Source organism: Heterodontus francisci, unplaced genomic scaffold (genome assembly GCF_036365525.1).
Source record: "Heterodontus francisci isolate sHetFra1 unplaced genomic scaffold, sHetFra1.hap1 HAP1_SCAFFOLD_61, whole genome shotgun sequence".
NCBI lineage: Eukaryota > Metazoa > Chordata > Chondrichthyes > Heterodontiformes > Heterodontidae > Heterodontus > Heterodontus francisci.
The window spans coordinates 8,283,351-8,299,858 of NW_027141441.1; the positions used below are offsets into that span (position 1 = coordinate 8,283,351).

At 42.6% G+C, this 16,508-nt stretch overlaps 2 non-coding genes across 2 annotated transcripts; one reads left to right on the forward strand and one right to left on the reverse strand.

Moving 5' to 3' along the window:
• Positions 1-3,724: 3,724 nt before the first annotated feature.
• trnar-ucu (transfer RNA arginine (anticodon UCU)) lies at positions 3,725-3,815 on the reverse strand. Its single transcript is given in 2 exon segments — positions 3,725-3,760; positions 3,779-3,815. It is a non-coding gene; the product is annotated as a tRNA-Arg (tRNA).
• A 6,995-nt stretch (positions 3,816-10,810) lies between these two features.
• trnaf-aaa (transfer RNA phenylalanine (anticodon AAA)) lies at positions 10,811-10,883 on the forward strand. The gene has a single exon. It is a non-coding gene; the product is annotated as a tRNA-Phe (tRNA).
• The last annotated feature ends 5,625 nt before the right edge of the window (positions 10,884-16,508 follow it).

Below are 16,508 nucleotides of genomic sequence, written 5' to 3' on the forward strand. Positions count from 1 at the left end.
TCGCCTCTTTCTCTTCTAAACTCTGGCGGAGACAAGCCTAGCTTGTCCAATCTTTCCTCGTAAGACAGCCCACCCATTCCATGTATTAGTCTCGTAAACTATCTCTGTACTACCTCCAATGCATTTACATCCTTCCGCAAATAAGGAGACCAGTGCAGTACTCAGTACTGCAGAAGAGGTCTCACCAATGTCCTGGATAGGTGAAGCATAACCTCCCTACTATTGTATTCAATTCCCATGGTGATAAATGATAACATTCGATTAGCTTTCCTAATTACGTGCTGGACCTGCATACTAACCTTTTGCAATTCATGCCCTCGGACACCCAGATCCCTCTGCATCTCAGAGCTCTGCAATCTCTCACCATTTAGATAATATGCTTTTTTATTCTTCCTGCCATAGTGGACAATTTCCGACTTTCCCACATTATACTCCATTTGCCAGGTCTTTGCCCTATCACTTAACCTATCTATATCCCTTTGTAGCCCCCTTATGTCCTCTTCACAACCTACTTTCCTACCTATCTTTGTGATCAGCAAATTTAGCAACAATACCTTCGGTCCCTTCATCTAAGTCATTTATATAAATTGTAAAAAGTTGAGGCCCCAGCACAGATCCCTGTGGCACACCACTCGTTACTTCTTGCCAACCAGAAAATGACCCATTTATGCTGACTCTCTGTTTCCTGTCAGCTAGCCAATCTTCTATCCATGCCAATATGTTACCCCCGACACCATGAGCTTTTATTTTCTGCAATAACCTTTGATATGGCACATTATCCTTCTGGAAATCAAAATACAATACATCCACTGGTTCCCCTTTATCCACAGCACATGTAACTCCCTCAAAGAACTCCAATAAATTGGTTAAACATGATTTCCCTTTCAAAAAAACATGTTGACTCTGCCTGATTACCTTAATTCTTTCTAAATGCCCTGCTATAACATCCTCTGTAATAGCTCCAAACATTTTCCCTCAGACAAATGTTAAGCTAACTGGCCTGTCGTTTCCTGCTTTCTGTCTCCCTCCCTTTTTGAATAAATGAGTTACATTCACTCTTTTCCAATCTAACGGAACCTTCTCGAATCTAGGGAATTTTGGAATATTAAAACCAGCGCATCAACTATCTCACTAGCCAATTCAGGACCTGGCGACTTGTCAACCCGCAGCTCCAACAATTTGTTTCGTACCACTTCCCTGGTGATTGTAATTTTCTTGAGTTCCTCCATCCCTTCAATTTCCTGATATACGGCTAATACTGGGATGTTATTTGTATACTCAATAGTGAAGACCGATGCAAAGTATCTGTTCAATTCATCTGCCATCTCTTAATTATCCATTATTAATTCCCCAGACACACTTTCTATTGGACCAACAGTCGCTTTGTTAACTCTTTTCTTTTTAAAATATCTATCGAAACTCTTACTAGTTGTCTTGAAATTTCTTGCGAGCTTTCTCTCATACTCTAATTTTACCTTCCTTATCAATCTTTTAGTCATTCTTTGCTGTTTTTTTAATATTCTGTCCAATCTTCTGACCTGCCTCCCACCTTTGCACAATTATAGGCTTTTTCTTTAAGTTTGATAGTATCTTTAACTGTTTTCGTGAACCATGGATGGTGAGTCCCACCTTTGGAACTTTTCTTTCTCGTTGAAATGTATCTATTCTGTGTATTCTGAAATATCCCCTTAAATGTCTGCCACTGCATCTCTATTGACTTATCCCTTAACCTAATTTGCCAGTTCACTTTAGCTAGGTCTGCTTTCATGACCTTATAATTGCCCTTATTTAAATTTAAAATACTAGTCTGGGACCCACTCTCCTCTCCCTCAAACTGAATGTAAAATTCAATCATATTATAATCGCGACTACCTCGGGGCACCTTAACTATGAGGTCATTAATTAATCCTATCTCGTTGCACAATGCCAGGTCTAGTATAGCCTGCTCTCTGGTTGGCTCCAGAATGTATTGTTCCAAGAAATTATCCCCAAAACATTCTATGTATTCCTCATCTAGGCTACCTCTGCCCATCTGAATTTTCCACTCTATATGTAGATTAAAATCCCCCATAATTATCACAGTACCTTTCTGACAAGCTGCCATTATTTCTTCCTTTATATCCCATCCGACAGTGTGGTGAATGTTAGGTGGCTGTACACCACTCCCACAAGTGACTTCTTGCCTTTATGATTTCTCATTTGTACTCAAACTGATTCTGCATCCTGATCTCCAGAACTCAGGTCATCCCTCTCGATTACGCTAATACCATTATTAATTAACAGAGCTACCCCGCCACCTTTTCCTAGCTTCCTGTCCTTCCAAAATGCCATGTCACCTCCAATATTCTCATCGAAATCTATGTCGCCCTGCAGCCATGTCTCTGTAATGACTATCAGATCGTACTTATTTATTCTATTTGTGCTCCCAGTTCATCTGTTTTGTTTCAAATGCTCCATGCATTCAGATACAGAGCATTTAGTTTTGTAGTTTTATTATTTTTGTCACCTCTGGCCTTATCTGTCGATTTACTCTTAGATTTGTACATTCTGCCCCTTCCTGTCACAGTCTGTTTATCATTTCCCATATTTATACCTTTCTCTCTCGCCCTGTCTCTCCTCCTTGATTCACCATATCTTCCCAAATTTGATCCCTTGCCCCCACTATTCAGTTTAAAACCGTCTCTACGTCCCTCGTTATGTGGCTCGCTAGAACACCGGCACCAGCACGGTTCAGGTGGAGACCGTCCCAACGGTACAGCCACCTCTTTCCCCAGTACTGGTGCCAATGCCCCAGAAACCAGAACCCACTACTACCACACCAGTCTTTCAGCCGCACATTACTTTCTCTAATCTTATTTGTCCTATGCCAATTTGCACATGGCTCAGGTAATAATCCAGAGATGATTAACTTTGAGGTTCTGCTTCTTAATTTGGTGCCTAGTTCCTCAGACTGACTTTGCAGAACCTCTATCCTTGTCCTGCCTATGTCTTTGGTACCGACATGGACCACGACGACTGGATCCTCCCCCTCCCATTGTATGTTTCGCTCCAGCCCTGAGCAGATGCCCTGAATCCTGGCACCGGCAGGCAACACAGCCGTCTGGACTCTTGCTTTTGCTGCAGAGAACAGAGTCAATCCACCTTATTATACTGTCCCCTACTACCACTACATTCCTTTTTTCTCCCTCTTTGAGCCGCAAACACTTACTGCAGACGTGTTTGCCCTGGATCACACTGGCATCCAGGAACTCCCACATGCTGCAGCTGTGACACATCACCTGTCCTGTCATCCTCAACGTGTTTCAATTTACTACTTAAATATTTTATTCAATTATTCATTTTATTGCATATTTTAATAAACTTACCACTAGTTTGTTTACTATTTTAAATGTTAGGACTAAAATGGATCTTAATCACTTACCAGATGCGCATCAAGCAGGTCGGTTCTTCCAAACCAATCAACTACCTGCTTGCCTGTGATGTCACAGCTTACCAGATCCTCACCAAACAGCTCCTTCCACTGCACCGAAGAAAGAACCAAATCCTGGATCCTCACCGCAGCGGCTCTCTGTTTCCCTGCTCTCACTCTCCATTGTGACGTCACTCCTCGATTTTTTTTTTCCCCTGCTCTGCTCCTCTCTCTCGCTCTGTCTCCGAGTCTGTGCTTTTGGCACATTTCTCCATTTGTTGTTCCGTTGTGCTCCTCTGTTTCTGGTCCAAAATCTGACTCTGGTGGGACTTGAACCCACAACCTTTGAATACCATCTTAATTATTATTTAGAAGTCCAACACGCTATCCATTGCGCCACAGAGCCTCACGCACTTTTATTAACATCACTAAGGCCTTTGATATTGTCAGCAGAGACGGCCTCTTCAAACTGCAATGGAACATCGGCTGCCCTCCTGACCTCTTGGGCATCATCTCTTCTTTCCACGAGAACATGCACAGTTCCATCAGTTACAATGGAGCAACATCAGACGCTTTCAAGATCAGCAGTGGGGTAAAGCAGGGCTGCGCGCTGGTGCCAACTCTCTTAGGAACAGAGGAACATAGGAGTAAGCTATTCAGCCCGTCGAGCCTGCTCTGTCATTCAATTCGATCATGGCTGATCACCTACCTCAAAGCCCCTTTCCCATGCTATCCCCATATCCCTTGATGTCATGAGTATCAAGATTTCTATCAATTTCTGTCTTGAACATGCTCAATGATGGAGCTGCCACAGCCCTCTGGGGCACAGTATTCCAATGATTCACCACCGTCTGAGTGAAGAAATGCCACCCATCTCAGTTTTAAATGGCCTACTCCTTATTCTGAGACGATGTCCTTTGGTTTTAGACTCACCAACCAGGGCAAACATCCTGTCTACATCCACACTGTCACGCCCTGTAAGAATTTTGTCAGTTTCAATCAGATCACCTCTCATTCTTCGAAACTTTAAGGAATACAGGCCCAGTTTCCTCATAAGACAATCCCACCATCCCAGGGATTAGTCTGGTGACATAAAAACAAGAAATGCTGGAACCACTCAGCAGGTCTGGCAGCATCTGTGAAAAGAGAAGCAGAGTTAACGTTTCAGGTCAGTGACCCATCTTCGGAACTGACATATATTAGAAAAGTCACAGGTTACAAGCAAGTGGGGTGGGGGTGGGGCAGGAGATAACAAAGGAGAAGGTGTAGATTGGACAAGGCCACATAGCTGACCAAAAGGTCATGCAGCAAAGGCAAACAATATGTTAATGGTGTGTTGAAAGACAAAGCATTAGTACAGATTAGGTGTTAATGGACTGAATATTGAACAGCAGTAAGTACAAACCTGAAAAAAAACAGTAGGTAAGCAAACTGAACAAACTGAGATGAAATGAAATAAATGCAAAATAAAGATTAGTCTGTTGACCCTCTGTTTCACCCCCTCTATGGCAAGTGTATCCTTCATAAGATGAGACTAAACTGTACACAATACTCCAGTGCGGATTCACCAAGGCTCTATACAATTGCAGCAAGACATCTTTACTCCTGTACTCATGACCCCTCGTGTGGGTACAACATACCATTTGCCTTCCTAATTGATTGCTGCACCTGCACAAGAGCTTTTGGTATCTCAGGAACAAGGACACCCAGGTCCCTTTGGACATCGACACTTCCCAACCTCTCACCATTAAAGAAATACTCTGTCTTTCTGTTTATTCTACCAAAGTGAATAACTTCACACTTATTCACATTATATTCCATATTCTTGCCCATTCACTTAGCCTCTCCAGGTCCCCTGGAAGCCTCTCTGCATCCTCCTCACAACTCACACTTCACCGAGCTTTGTGTCATCTGCAAACTTGGAAATATTACATTTAATTCCCACATCCAAATCATTTATATAGGTTGTTAACAGCTGTGGCTCCAACACTGATCCTTGCAGTACCCCAATAGTAACAGCCTGCCATCCTGAGAAGGACCCGTTATTGCTGTAATTGTGACCTGACTCCAAAAACAACTGGACTGGAATGGAATGGAATTCTTCAGTGTTTCTGTTGTTTGGCTTGCATTGACTCATCGATTTTCTTGTTTTTCACTTTGTCGATGCCTTTGAATAATTGTGGATCCTTCTTCAGGGTGTCTTCTTTCACCAGGTAGTTCTGACCTCTGATGATGTTGATTGTAATCAGCTTCAATTCGCTGATAGTTTTGGAAGTGAGCAGATTTCCTTTGCTTGAGTCTACAACATGGAACTCAGTCTGACATGTGGACCCATGGGAGGATTTGAATGCCATCCCTGCGTTGGAGTTGCATCCATCCAATAAGAGACCGAGTAGAAGTGACAGTTCTGTCAGTCGAATATGAGACTTTTAATGGCAGGGTTGTGAGTTTGAGTGCCATTCTGTTTTTCCCTTTTGTAAGGCTTCATGAGCAGAGAGTACAGGGAGTGTTTGAAATGAGCAAGTCTCGCTTTGATTCAGGACTCTTCCCTCTCAGCAGCATCTCACTATGAAAGATTGAATTTGATCTCATTTCATTCTCAGCTCGGAGTCTGTGCGGCTCAGTGGCACTTCTGGCTGTCTCCCGCTTCACAATCCATCAGTACTGAGAAAGCAATGGGGAATATTACTCACATGTTGTGTTCTTTAATTTTTTGGAAAACTTGAATGTATGTATTTTCTTCCAAAACAAGGACACCACGCAACTACTAATGTCGGGCTGGAATAGCTCAGTTGGGAGAGCGTTAGAATGAAGATGCAATGGTTTCTGGTTCAATCCCGGGTTTCAGCAATTTCGCTTCCTTATGCGTCCCTTGCCTTGGTTCTGATTTTCCAGTTGCACAATTCACTTTGAGATTATTTACCAAGCACCAGTGGATTGAATTTGAGAAACAACACAGAGTCATTTACAACATGGAAGGTGTTCATTTGGCCGATCACGTCCATGCTGGCTCTCCCCGGAGCAATCTAGTCAGGTCCACTCACCAGCTCGATCCCTTTCCTCCTGCAAGTTTCTTTCCTTCAAGTATCCATCCAATTTCCTTTTCAAATCATTGATTGTCTCTGCTTCCACCACACTCGTGGGCCAAGACATTACCACCCACAACATAAAAAATTCCACCTCATCAAGGATGGGAAATACTTACATCTTCTATATTTGCTTATTTTCTATTTCTATGAGAATAGACTGGCAGTCAACATGAAAGGAAACCCAAAAATCTTCGAGCACATTTAAATGATAAGTGGGTAGTCAGAGGTTGAGTCGGGGCTATTAGGGACAAAAAGGATAATATAAGCTTAGAGGTGCAGGGCAATGTTAATCTACTTAATGAGTACTTTGTATCAGTGATCACTAAGGAAGTGGAATTTGACAAAATATCTGTCGAAGTGAAGAGAGCAGAGGCAATGGAGAGAGTACAAATCAGGAGAGGGAGGTACTAAAAAGGCTGGCTGTGCTTAGGGAAGATAGATCACCTGGTCCGGATGGCTCACATCCCAGGTTGCGAAAGGAAATGCGGATGCAGATAACGGAAGGGCTTGCTATAATCTTCCAATCTTCCCTGGATACGGGGGAGGTGCCAGAGGATTAAACAGTGTCAAATGCGACACCCTTATTCAAGAAAGGGTGTAAGGACAGTCCGGGTAACTACAGGCTAGTTAGATTAACAGCAGCGGTGGGTAAGGTTTTAGAAAGAATAATCAGGGTAAAAAATCAACAGTCACTTGGAGAGGTTCGAGTTAATTAAGGAGAGTGAGCATGGATTTATAAATGGGAGTTCATGCTTGACTAATCTAACTGCATTTTTTGATGAACTAACAGAGCAGCTTGATGAAGGCAATGCTGTGGATGTTGTTTATATGGATTTTAAGGAAGCGTTTGACAAGGTACCACATAAAAGGGCGGTTAACAAAATTGAGGTTCGTGGTATAGGAGGGTCAGTGTCCAATTGGATAGAAAATTGGTTTAAGGACAGAAAACAGCGAGTCTTATTAAATGGTTCTGTGTCAGACTGGAGGATAGTCGACAGTGGTGTTCCCCAAGGGTCAGTGCGAGAACCACTGCTTTTTTTGCTCAAGGTAAGTGACTTGGATCTTGGAATACAGAGTAGAATCTCAAAATATGCCGATGACACCAAACCTGGAGGAGCGGCAAACAGTGAAGATGATATGAACTGCCTGCAACAGGACAGTGATAGGCTAGCAGAATGGGCAGACAGGTGGCAGATGGAATTTAATAGTGACAAGTGTGAGGTGATGTATTTTGGCATAAGGAATAGGGAGAGGCAATATATACTTAATGGCACAGTTCTAAAGAGTGTGCTGGAATAGAGGGACTTGGGGTTCATGTGCATCAATCTTTGAAGGAGGCAAGTCATATTGCGAAAGTGGTTCGCAAAGCATATGGGATCTTGGGCTTTATAAGTAGAGGCATTGAGTACAAAAGCAGGGAAGTTATGCTGAACCATTATAAAACTCTGGTTAGGCCCCAATTGGAGTGTTGCTTCCAGTTCTGCTCAGCAGACTTTAGAAAGAATGTGAGGGTCCTTGAGAGGACGCAGAGGCGATTTACCAGAATGGATCCAGGGTTGGGGGATTTTAGGAACAAGGTTAGGTTGGAAAAGCTAGGATTATTCTGCCTTTCTCAAAGGAGATTGAGTGGAGAATTGATAGAGGTGTAAAACACCTCTGGAGAACAGGCCATCCTGGACTGGGTATTGTGTAATGAGAAAGGATTAGTTAACAATCTTGTTGTGTGGGGTCCCTTGGGGAAGTGCGCCCATAATATGATAACATTCTTCATTAAGATGGAGAGTGAGAGAGTTGATTCCGAGACTCGGGTCCTGAATCTAAACAAAGAAAACTATGAAGGTATGAGGCGGGAGTTGGCTATGATAGATTGGGGAACGTTACTTAAAGGGTTGACAGTGGATAGGCAATGGCTAGCATTTAAAGAGCGCATGGATGAATTACAACAATTGTTCATTCCTGTCTGTGCAAAAGTAAAACAGGAAGGGTGGCTCAACTGTGGCATACAAAAGAAATTAAGGAAAGTATTAGATCCAAGGAGGAGAAATATAAAATGGCCAGAACAAGCTGCAAACCTGAAGATTGTGAGCAGTTTGGAATTTAGCAGAGGAGGACAAAAGGATTGATTAAGAAGGGGGAAATAGAGTATGAGAGTAAGCTAGCAGAGAACATAAAAACTGACTGTAAAAGCTTCTATAGATATGTGTAGAGAAAAAGATTAGTGAAGACAAATGTGGGCCCCTTCCAGTCAGAAACGGGGGAATTTATAATGGGGAACAAAGAAATGGCAGACCAATTAAATACATACTTTGGATCTGTCTTCACAAAGGAGGATACAAATTATCTCCCAGAAATGTTGGGAAACATAGGGTCTAGTGAGAAGGAGGAACTGTATGAAATCAGTATTAGCAGGGAATGTTTGGGAAATTGATGGGATTGAAGGCCGATAAATCCCCAGGGCCTGATAATCTACATCCCAGAGTACTTAAGGAAGTGGCCCTTGAAATAGCAGATGCATTTCTGGTCTTTTTTCAAAATTCTATCGACTCTGGAACAGTTCCAATGGATTGGACGGTAGTTAATGTAACTCCACTATTTAAAAAAAGAGGCAGAAAGAAAACAGCGAATTATATACTGGTTAGCCTGACATCAGTCGTGGGGAAAATGCTGGAGTCCATTATAAAAGATGTAATAGCAGAATGCAAAAATAACTCGTCTCCACTCCTAGTATTTCTAAATCCCACACATTCACTATAATGTGAACAATTATTTCCTGTTGTGTCTCACTCAGTTTTGGAAACTTCACTGTATTGGAGTGAGGTGACATCTACTGGCGGGAAGCAAGAACTGCAATTAAGCAGCAGAAACTCCACAGTCTGTCAGGGTTAAAGAAACATTGCAATGTGAGGATGCAGCGAAGTGGTTTGATTGGGTAGATGGAGACATGATTCCACTTGTGGTGGTGTCTGAAGCAAAGGCCAGAAATACAAAATTGTCATTAATAAAAGAAATGAGGAATTCATGAAAAATGTAGTAACGTAGTGAATGGTTAGAATGTGGATAGAATAGAAAGTGAGATTGGATGGACAGAAGCAGTCTGAAAGGATGGCTGAAACAAAAGGTGAGTGCCCTGAAACGTTAACTGTGTTTCTCACAGCACAGATGCTGCCAGAGCTGCTGAACATTTCCAGCACTTTCTGATTTTATTTCAGCATTTGCAGGATGTTGCTTTGATCTGAAAAAAAATGGATGATTGGCTGGGGGGTTCCAGTGAAATTCCACAGCAGCTAATAAAGCCTAACCTGTCAGTGGCTCGTTGGTCTAGGGGTATGATTCTTGTTTTGGGAGCATGGTTAATTAACATGCGAGAGATCCCGAGTTCAAGTCCCAGTCGAGCCCTGGTCTGCTGGCATTTTTAGATTAAGGTTATCTATTGGTTTCAGCCTTGCAGAAGGTGGAATTGACTTCCAAACGGAGCTGGCTTGAGGACCAGCCAACTGGATTCAAAGAGCTTGTCGACAAAATTGTAATTAACGAAATGTACAGATAGCCAAGTGAGAACATAAAGTTGTTGCTGTGATTGTGACCTGACTCCAAAAACAACAGGACTGGGTTCTGGACTGGAATGGAATGGAATTCTTCAGTGTTTCTGTTGTTTGGCTTGCATTGACTCATCGATTTTCTTGTTTTTCACTTTGTCGATGCCTTTGATTAATTGTGGATCCTTCTTCAGGGTGTCTTCTTTCACCAGGTAGTTCTGACCTCTGATGATGTTGATTGTAATCAGCTTCAATTTGCTGATAGTTATGGAAGTGAGCAGATTTCCTTTGCTTGAGTCGACAACATGGAACTCAGTCTGACATGTGGACCCATGGGAGGATTTGAATGCCACCCCTGCATTGGAGTTGCATCCATCCAATAAGAGACCGAGTAGAAGTGACAGTTCTGTCAGTCGAATATGAGACTTTTAATGGCAGGGTTGTGAGTTTGAGTGTCATTCCGTTTTTCCCTTTTTTAAGGCTTCATGAGCAGAGAGTACAGGGAGTGTTTGAAATGAGCAAGTCTCGCTTTGATTCAGGACTCTTACCTCTCAGCAGCATCTCACTATGAAAGATTGAATTTGATCTCATTTCATTCTCAGCTCGGGGTCTGTGCGGCTCAGTGGCACTTCTGGCTGTCTCCCGCATCACAATCCATCAGTACTGAGAAAGCAATGGGGAATATTACTCACATGTTGTGTTCTTTAATTTTTTGGAAAACTTGAATGTATGTATTTTCTTCCAAAACAAGGACACCAAGCCACTGCTAACGTAGGGCTGAAATAGCTCAGTTGGGAGAGCGTTAGACTAAAGAATTAAAAGTCCTTGGTTCAATACCGGGTTTCAGCAATTTCGCTTCCTTCTGCTTCCCTTGCCATGGTTCTGATTTTCCGGTTGCACAATTTACTTTGAAATTATTTACCAAGCACCAGTGGATTGAATTTGAGAAACAACACAGAGTCATTTACAGCACAGAAGGTGGTCGTTTGGTCTATCACGTCCATGCTGGCTCTCCCCGGAGCAATCTAGTCAGTTCCACTCACCAGCTCGGTCCCTTTCCTCCTGCAAGTTTCTTTCCTTCAAGTATCCATCTAATTTCCTTTTCAAATCATTGATTGTCTCTGCTTCCACCACACTCGTGGGCCAAGACATTACTACCCACAACATAAAAAAATCCACCTCATCAAGGATGGGAAATACGTATATCTTCTATATTTGCTTATTCTCTATTTCTATGAGAATAGACTGACAGTCAACATGAAAGGAAACCCAAAAATCTTCGAGCAGCATGTAAATGATAAGTGAGTAGTAAGAGGTTGAGTCGGGCCTATTAGGAACAAAAAGGATAATATAAGCTTAGAGGTGCAGGGCAATGTTAATCTACTTAATGAGTACTTTGCATCAGTGATCACTAAGGAAGTGGAATTTGACAAAATATCAGTCGAAGTGAAGACAGTAGAGTCAATGGAGAGGGTACAAATTGAGAGAGGGTGGTACTAAAAAGGCTGGCTGTGCTTAGGGTAGATAAATCACCTGGTCTGGATGGCTGGCATCCCAGGTTGCGAAAGGAAATGCGGATGCAGATAATGGAAGAGTTTGCCATAATCTTCCAATCTTCCCTGGATACGGGGGAGGTGCCAGGAGTAAACAGTGGCAAATGCGACGCCCATATTCAAGAAAGGGTGTAAGGACAGTCCGGCTAACTACAGGCTAGGTAGATTAACAGCAGCGGTGGGTAAGGTTTTAGAAAGAATAATCAGGGTAAAAAATCAACAGTCACTTGGAGAGGTTTGAGTTAATTAAGGAGAGTGAGCATGGATTTATAAATGGGAGTTCATGCTTGACTAATCTAACTGCATTTTTTGATGAACTAACAGAGCAGCTTGATGAAGGGAATGCAGTGGATGTTGTTTATATGGATTTTAAGGAAGCGTTTGACAAGGTACCACATAAAAGGGCGGTTAACAAAATTGAGGTTCGTGGTATAGGAGGGTCAGTGTCAAATTGGATAGAAAATTGGTTTAAGGACAGAAAACAGCGAGTCTTATGAAATGATTCTTTGTCAGACTGGAGGATAGTCGACAGTGGTGTTTCCCAAGGGTCAGTGCTGGAACCACTGCTTTTTTTGCTAAAGATAAATGACTTGGATCTTGGAATATTGAGTAGAATCTCAAAATATCCCGATGACAACAAACTTGGAGGAGTGGCAAACAGTGAGGATGATATGAACTGCCTGCAACAGGACAATGATAGGCTAGCAGAATGGGCAGACAGGTGGCAGATGGAATTTAATAGTGACAAGTGTGAGGTGATGTATTTTGGCATAAGGAATAGGGAGTGGCAATATTTACTTAATGGCACAGTTCTAAAGTGTGTGTTGGAATAGAGGGACTTGGGGTTCATGTGCATCAATCTTTGAAGGTGGCAAGTCATATTGCGAGAGTGGTTAGCAAAGCATATGGGATCTTGGGCTTGAAAAAAAGAGGCATTGAGTACAAAGCAGGGAAGTTATGATGAACCATTATAAAGCTCTGGTTAGGCCCCAGTTGGCGTGTTGCTTCCAGTTTTGCTTACCACACTTAAGAAAGAATGTGAGCGTCCTTGAGAGGATGCAGAGGAAATTCACCAGAATGGATCCAGGGATGGAGGATTTTAGTTACAAGGTTAGGTTGGAAAAGCTAGGGTTGTTCTACCTGCATCAAAGGAGAGTGAGGGGAGAATTGATAGATGTGTTTTCGGCTATGACAGTTTTAAATAAGTTGGCAAGGAAACATTGTTCCCGTTAACTATTGGTACAAGGACTAGGGGACACAGATTGAAGGTTTTGGACTGGAGGTACAGGGGGAATGTGCGCAAGAACTTTCTTACACTGATTGGTGATGATCTGTAACTCGCTGCCCACGGGGGCGGTGGAAATGGAGACAATCGAGGATTACAAAAGGAATTTGAATGGGCACTTGAAGGAAATAATTTTACAGGGCTATGGGGATCGAGCAGACAAGTAATAACTCGTCTCCACTCCTAGTATTTCTAAATCCCACACATTCACTATAATGTGAACAATTATTTCCTGTTGTGTCTCTCTCAGATTTGTAAACTTCACTGCATTGGAGTGAAGTGACATCTACTGGCAAGAAACAAGAACTGCCGTGATGAGATCAGCCATGATTGTATTGAATGGCAGAGCAGGCTCGAGTGGCTGACTTGCCGACTCCGGCTCCTCGTTCTTATGTTCATCGAATCATACAGCACAGAAGGAGGCCATTCGGCCCCATTGTGTCTCTGCTGACTCCCTGACAAAAAGATCCAATTAGTCCAACCCCCTGCCTATTTCCCCATAATCCTGGAGAATTTCACTTTGAAATATTTGTCCAATTCCTTTATGAAAGTTATAATTGAATCTGTTTCCACCACCCTGTCAGACAATTCATTCCAAATCCGAATCAGTTACTGGGTAAAAAGATCTCTCCTCACCTCCCCTTGACATTTTTGGCCAATTATTTTAAATCTGTGTCCTCTGGTTACTGACCCCCAGGACAGTGGAAACAGTTTCTCCCTCTCTACCCTATGAAAATCCTTCATGATTCTGAACACCTCTATTAAATCTTCCCTTAACATTCTCTACTCTGAGGAGAACAATCCCAGCTTCACCAGCCTGTCCAGAGAACTGACACCCCTCATCTCTGGTATCATTCTAGTAAATCTCCTCTGAACTGTCTCAGAAGCTTTGATGTCCTTTCTGAAGCCTGGTGCCCAGAACTGGACACATTACTCGAGCTGAGATCGAGCCAGCGACGCCCACATCCCACGAACGAATAAAAAAACGCTCCCGAACCAGTCCCCAATTCTTATCCATTTTTCGACGCCGTTTCGGGAAGCCTCACCGGGAAAAGCTTCACCACCGCCATCCACAGGGATACAGATGGGATTGTTCCATCTTATTGTGGCCCTGAGGCCCTGCTCCAGCTGTGTGAGCCCGCAAAGTCTTCTCGCACTTTGTGAATATCGTGCTCCAACACCGAACCCTCAGCTCTTGCTGCTGACAAAGCTCTCTACCGCGCCTGCGAGCCCCGGTCCTGTCACAGATAGGGCGGATTCTAGGCCGCTGAGCATTCTGGGTATCACACCTGTCATTAATGCTATTCTTTCAGCTGAAAGGTTTTATTACGTACATTTCATGACCTGGAATCGTCGTGAGTTTTTTCTTTTGCTCCTGTCAGTGCCTGGGAGGATAGAGTCAGCTTCACTTTGTAGCCATGAGTTTCTGGTGTGAGAAAGTGGTGTTTCACTCAGTATATTTCAGTTTTTGGTCTGTGACTGTGGGTATTATTCAGTACTTGTTTGTTTCTGCTATTGCTCTTTGAGTTTCACCACATATCTTTCAACAACTTGTATGTGAGCATCAGCTTTTGTCTATATCTATCAGTTTCTGAGAAGTGAGAAAGGGTTTGATTCTATCCCTATCAGTTTCTGTTGCATGCATGTGTCTTTAATCTGCACCTCCTCTGAGTGTGTCTTCGTCTCTGCACTTGTAAGTGAATATGTGTTTTGCTTTGTATCTCTCAGTCTTTGAAGTGTGAGCCTGGGTTTGTACCTAATTTCCTTTGTACCTTGCAGTTGGGATATGAAAGAAAGATTTTTACACGTTACCTGCCAACTGCTGCTCCGTGACTGTGGGTTTCACACTGTATCTGTCAATTTCTTGTCTGGTAATGCGAAGTTTACAGTGTACCTGTCAGTTTCTTGTATGTGAGTGTTGATTTCACTCTGAAAAGAATCATAGATCATAGAATAGTTACAGAACAAAAGGAAGCCATTCAGCTCATTGTGCTTGTACTGCTTCTATGCACGAGCAACTCAGCTCATGCCACAGACTCATGTATTCCATGAAAACATGCAATTTTTCCACTTCAGATAACTTTCTTATGCCATTTGGAAAGCTATGGTTGAATCAGCCTCCATCACACTCTCAAGCAGTGCACATCAGATCTTAACCACTCGCTGTGCAAAAGAAGTTTTTCCTCATGTTGCCTTTGGTTCTTTTGCCATTCACCTTAAATCGGTGTCCTCAGGTTACAGAGCCGTGAATAATATTCCCCATTGCTTTCTCAGCACTGATGGATTGTGAAGCAGGAGACAGCCAGAAGTCCCACTGAGCCGCACTGACCCCGAGCTGGGAATGAAATGAGATGAAGTTCAATCTTTCACAGCGAGATGCTGCAGAGAGATGAGTCCCGAATCAAAGTGAGACTTTCTCATACTTTTGCTGAATTTCATTTCAAACACTCCTTGTACTCTCTGCTAATGAAGCCTTAAAAAAGGGAAAAACAAAATGGCACTCAAACTCACCACCCTGAAATTAAAAGTTTCATGTTTGACTGACTGAACTGTCACTTCTACTCGGTCTCTTATTGGATGAATGCAACTGTATTCTTCAACGCAGGAGTGGCATTCAAATCCTCCCATGGGTCCACATGTCAGACTGAGTTCCATGTTGTAGACTCAAGCAAAGGAAATCTGTTCAGTTCCAAATCTATCAGTGAGTTGAAGCTCATTACGATCATCATCATCAGAGGTCAGAACTACCTGGTGAAAGAAGACAATCTGAAGAAGGATCCACAATTATTCAAAGGCATCGACAAAGTGAAAAACAAGAAAATCGATGAGTCAATGCAAGCCAAACAGCAGAAACACTGAAGAATTCCATTCCATTCCAGTCCAGAACCCAGTCCTGTTGTTTTTGGAGTCAGGCCACAATTACTGCAACAACTTTATATTCCCACTTGGCTATCTGTACATTTAGTTAATCAAGCTCTTTGAATCCAGCTCTCTGGTCCTCAAGCAGGCTCCATATGGAAATCAATTCCGCCTTCTGCAAGGCTGAAACCAATCAATGACCTTAAACTAAAAATGCCAAAGAAGAAGGGCTTGTCCAGGATTTGAACCCAGGATCTCTCACACATTAATTAATCACTCACCATAAGCAAGGATCATACCCCTAGATCAACATGCCACTGATATCAGAGCTTCCTTTTAGCTCCTGTGGAATTTCACTGGCAGCCAAAGCCGACCATCCATTTTTTTTTCAGAGCAAAGCAACATCTTGCAAATTCTGAAATAAAAACAGAAAGTGTTGGAAATGTTCAGAAACTCTGGCAGCATCTGTGGAGAGAGAAACAGAGTTCACCTTTCAGGGCGTTTACCTTTTGTTTGAGCCATACTTTCACACTGCTTCTGTCCACCCAATCTCACTTTCTATTTTATCTAGATTCCACCCACTCACTACCTAAATACATTTATCATGAATTCCTCATATCTTTTAATAATGACAATTTTATATTTCTGGCCTTTGCTTTGGACTCCACCACAAGTGGAATCATGTCTCCATCAACCCAATCAAACCCATTGACTATTTCCTCACATTGCAATGTTTCTTTCACCCTGACAGACGATGGAATTTCTGCAGCTTGATTG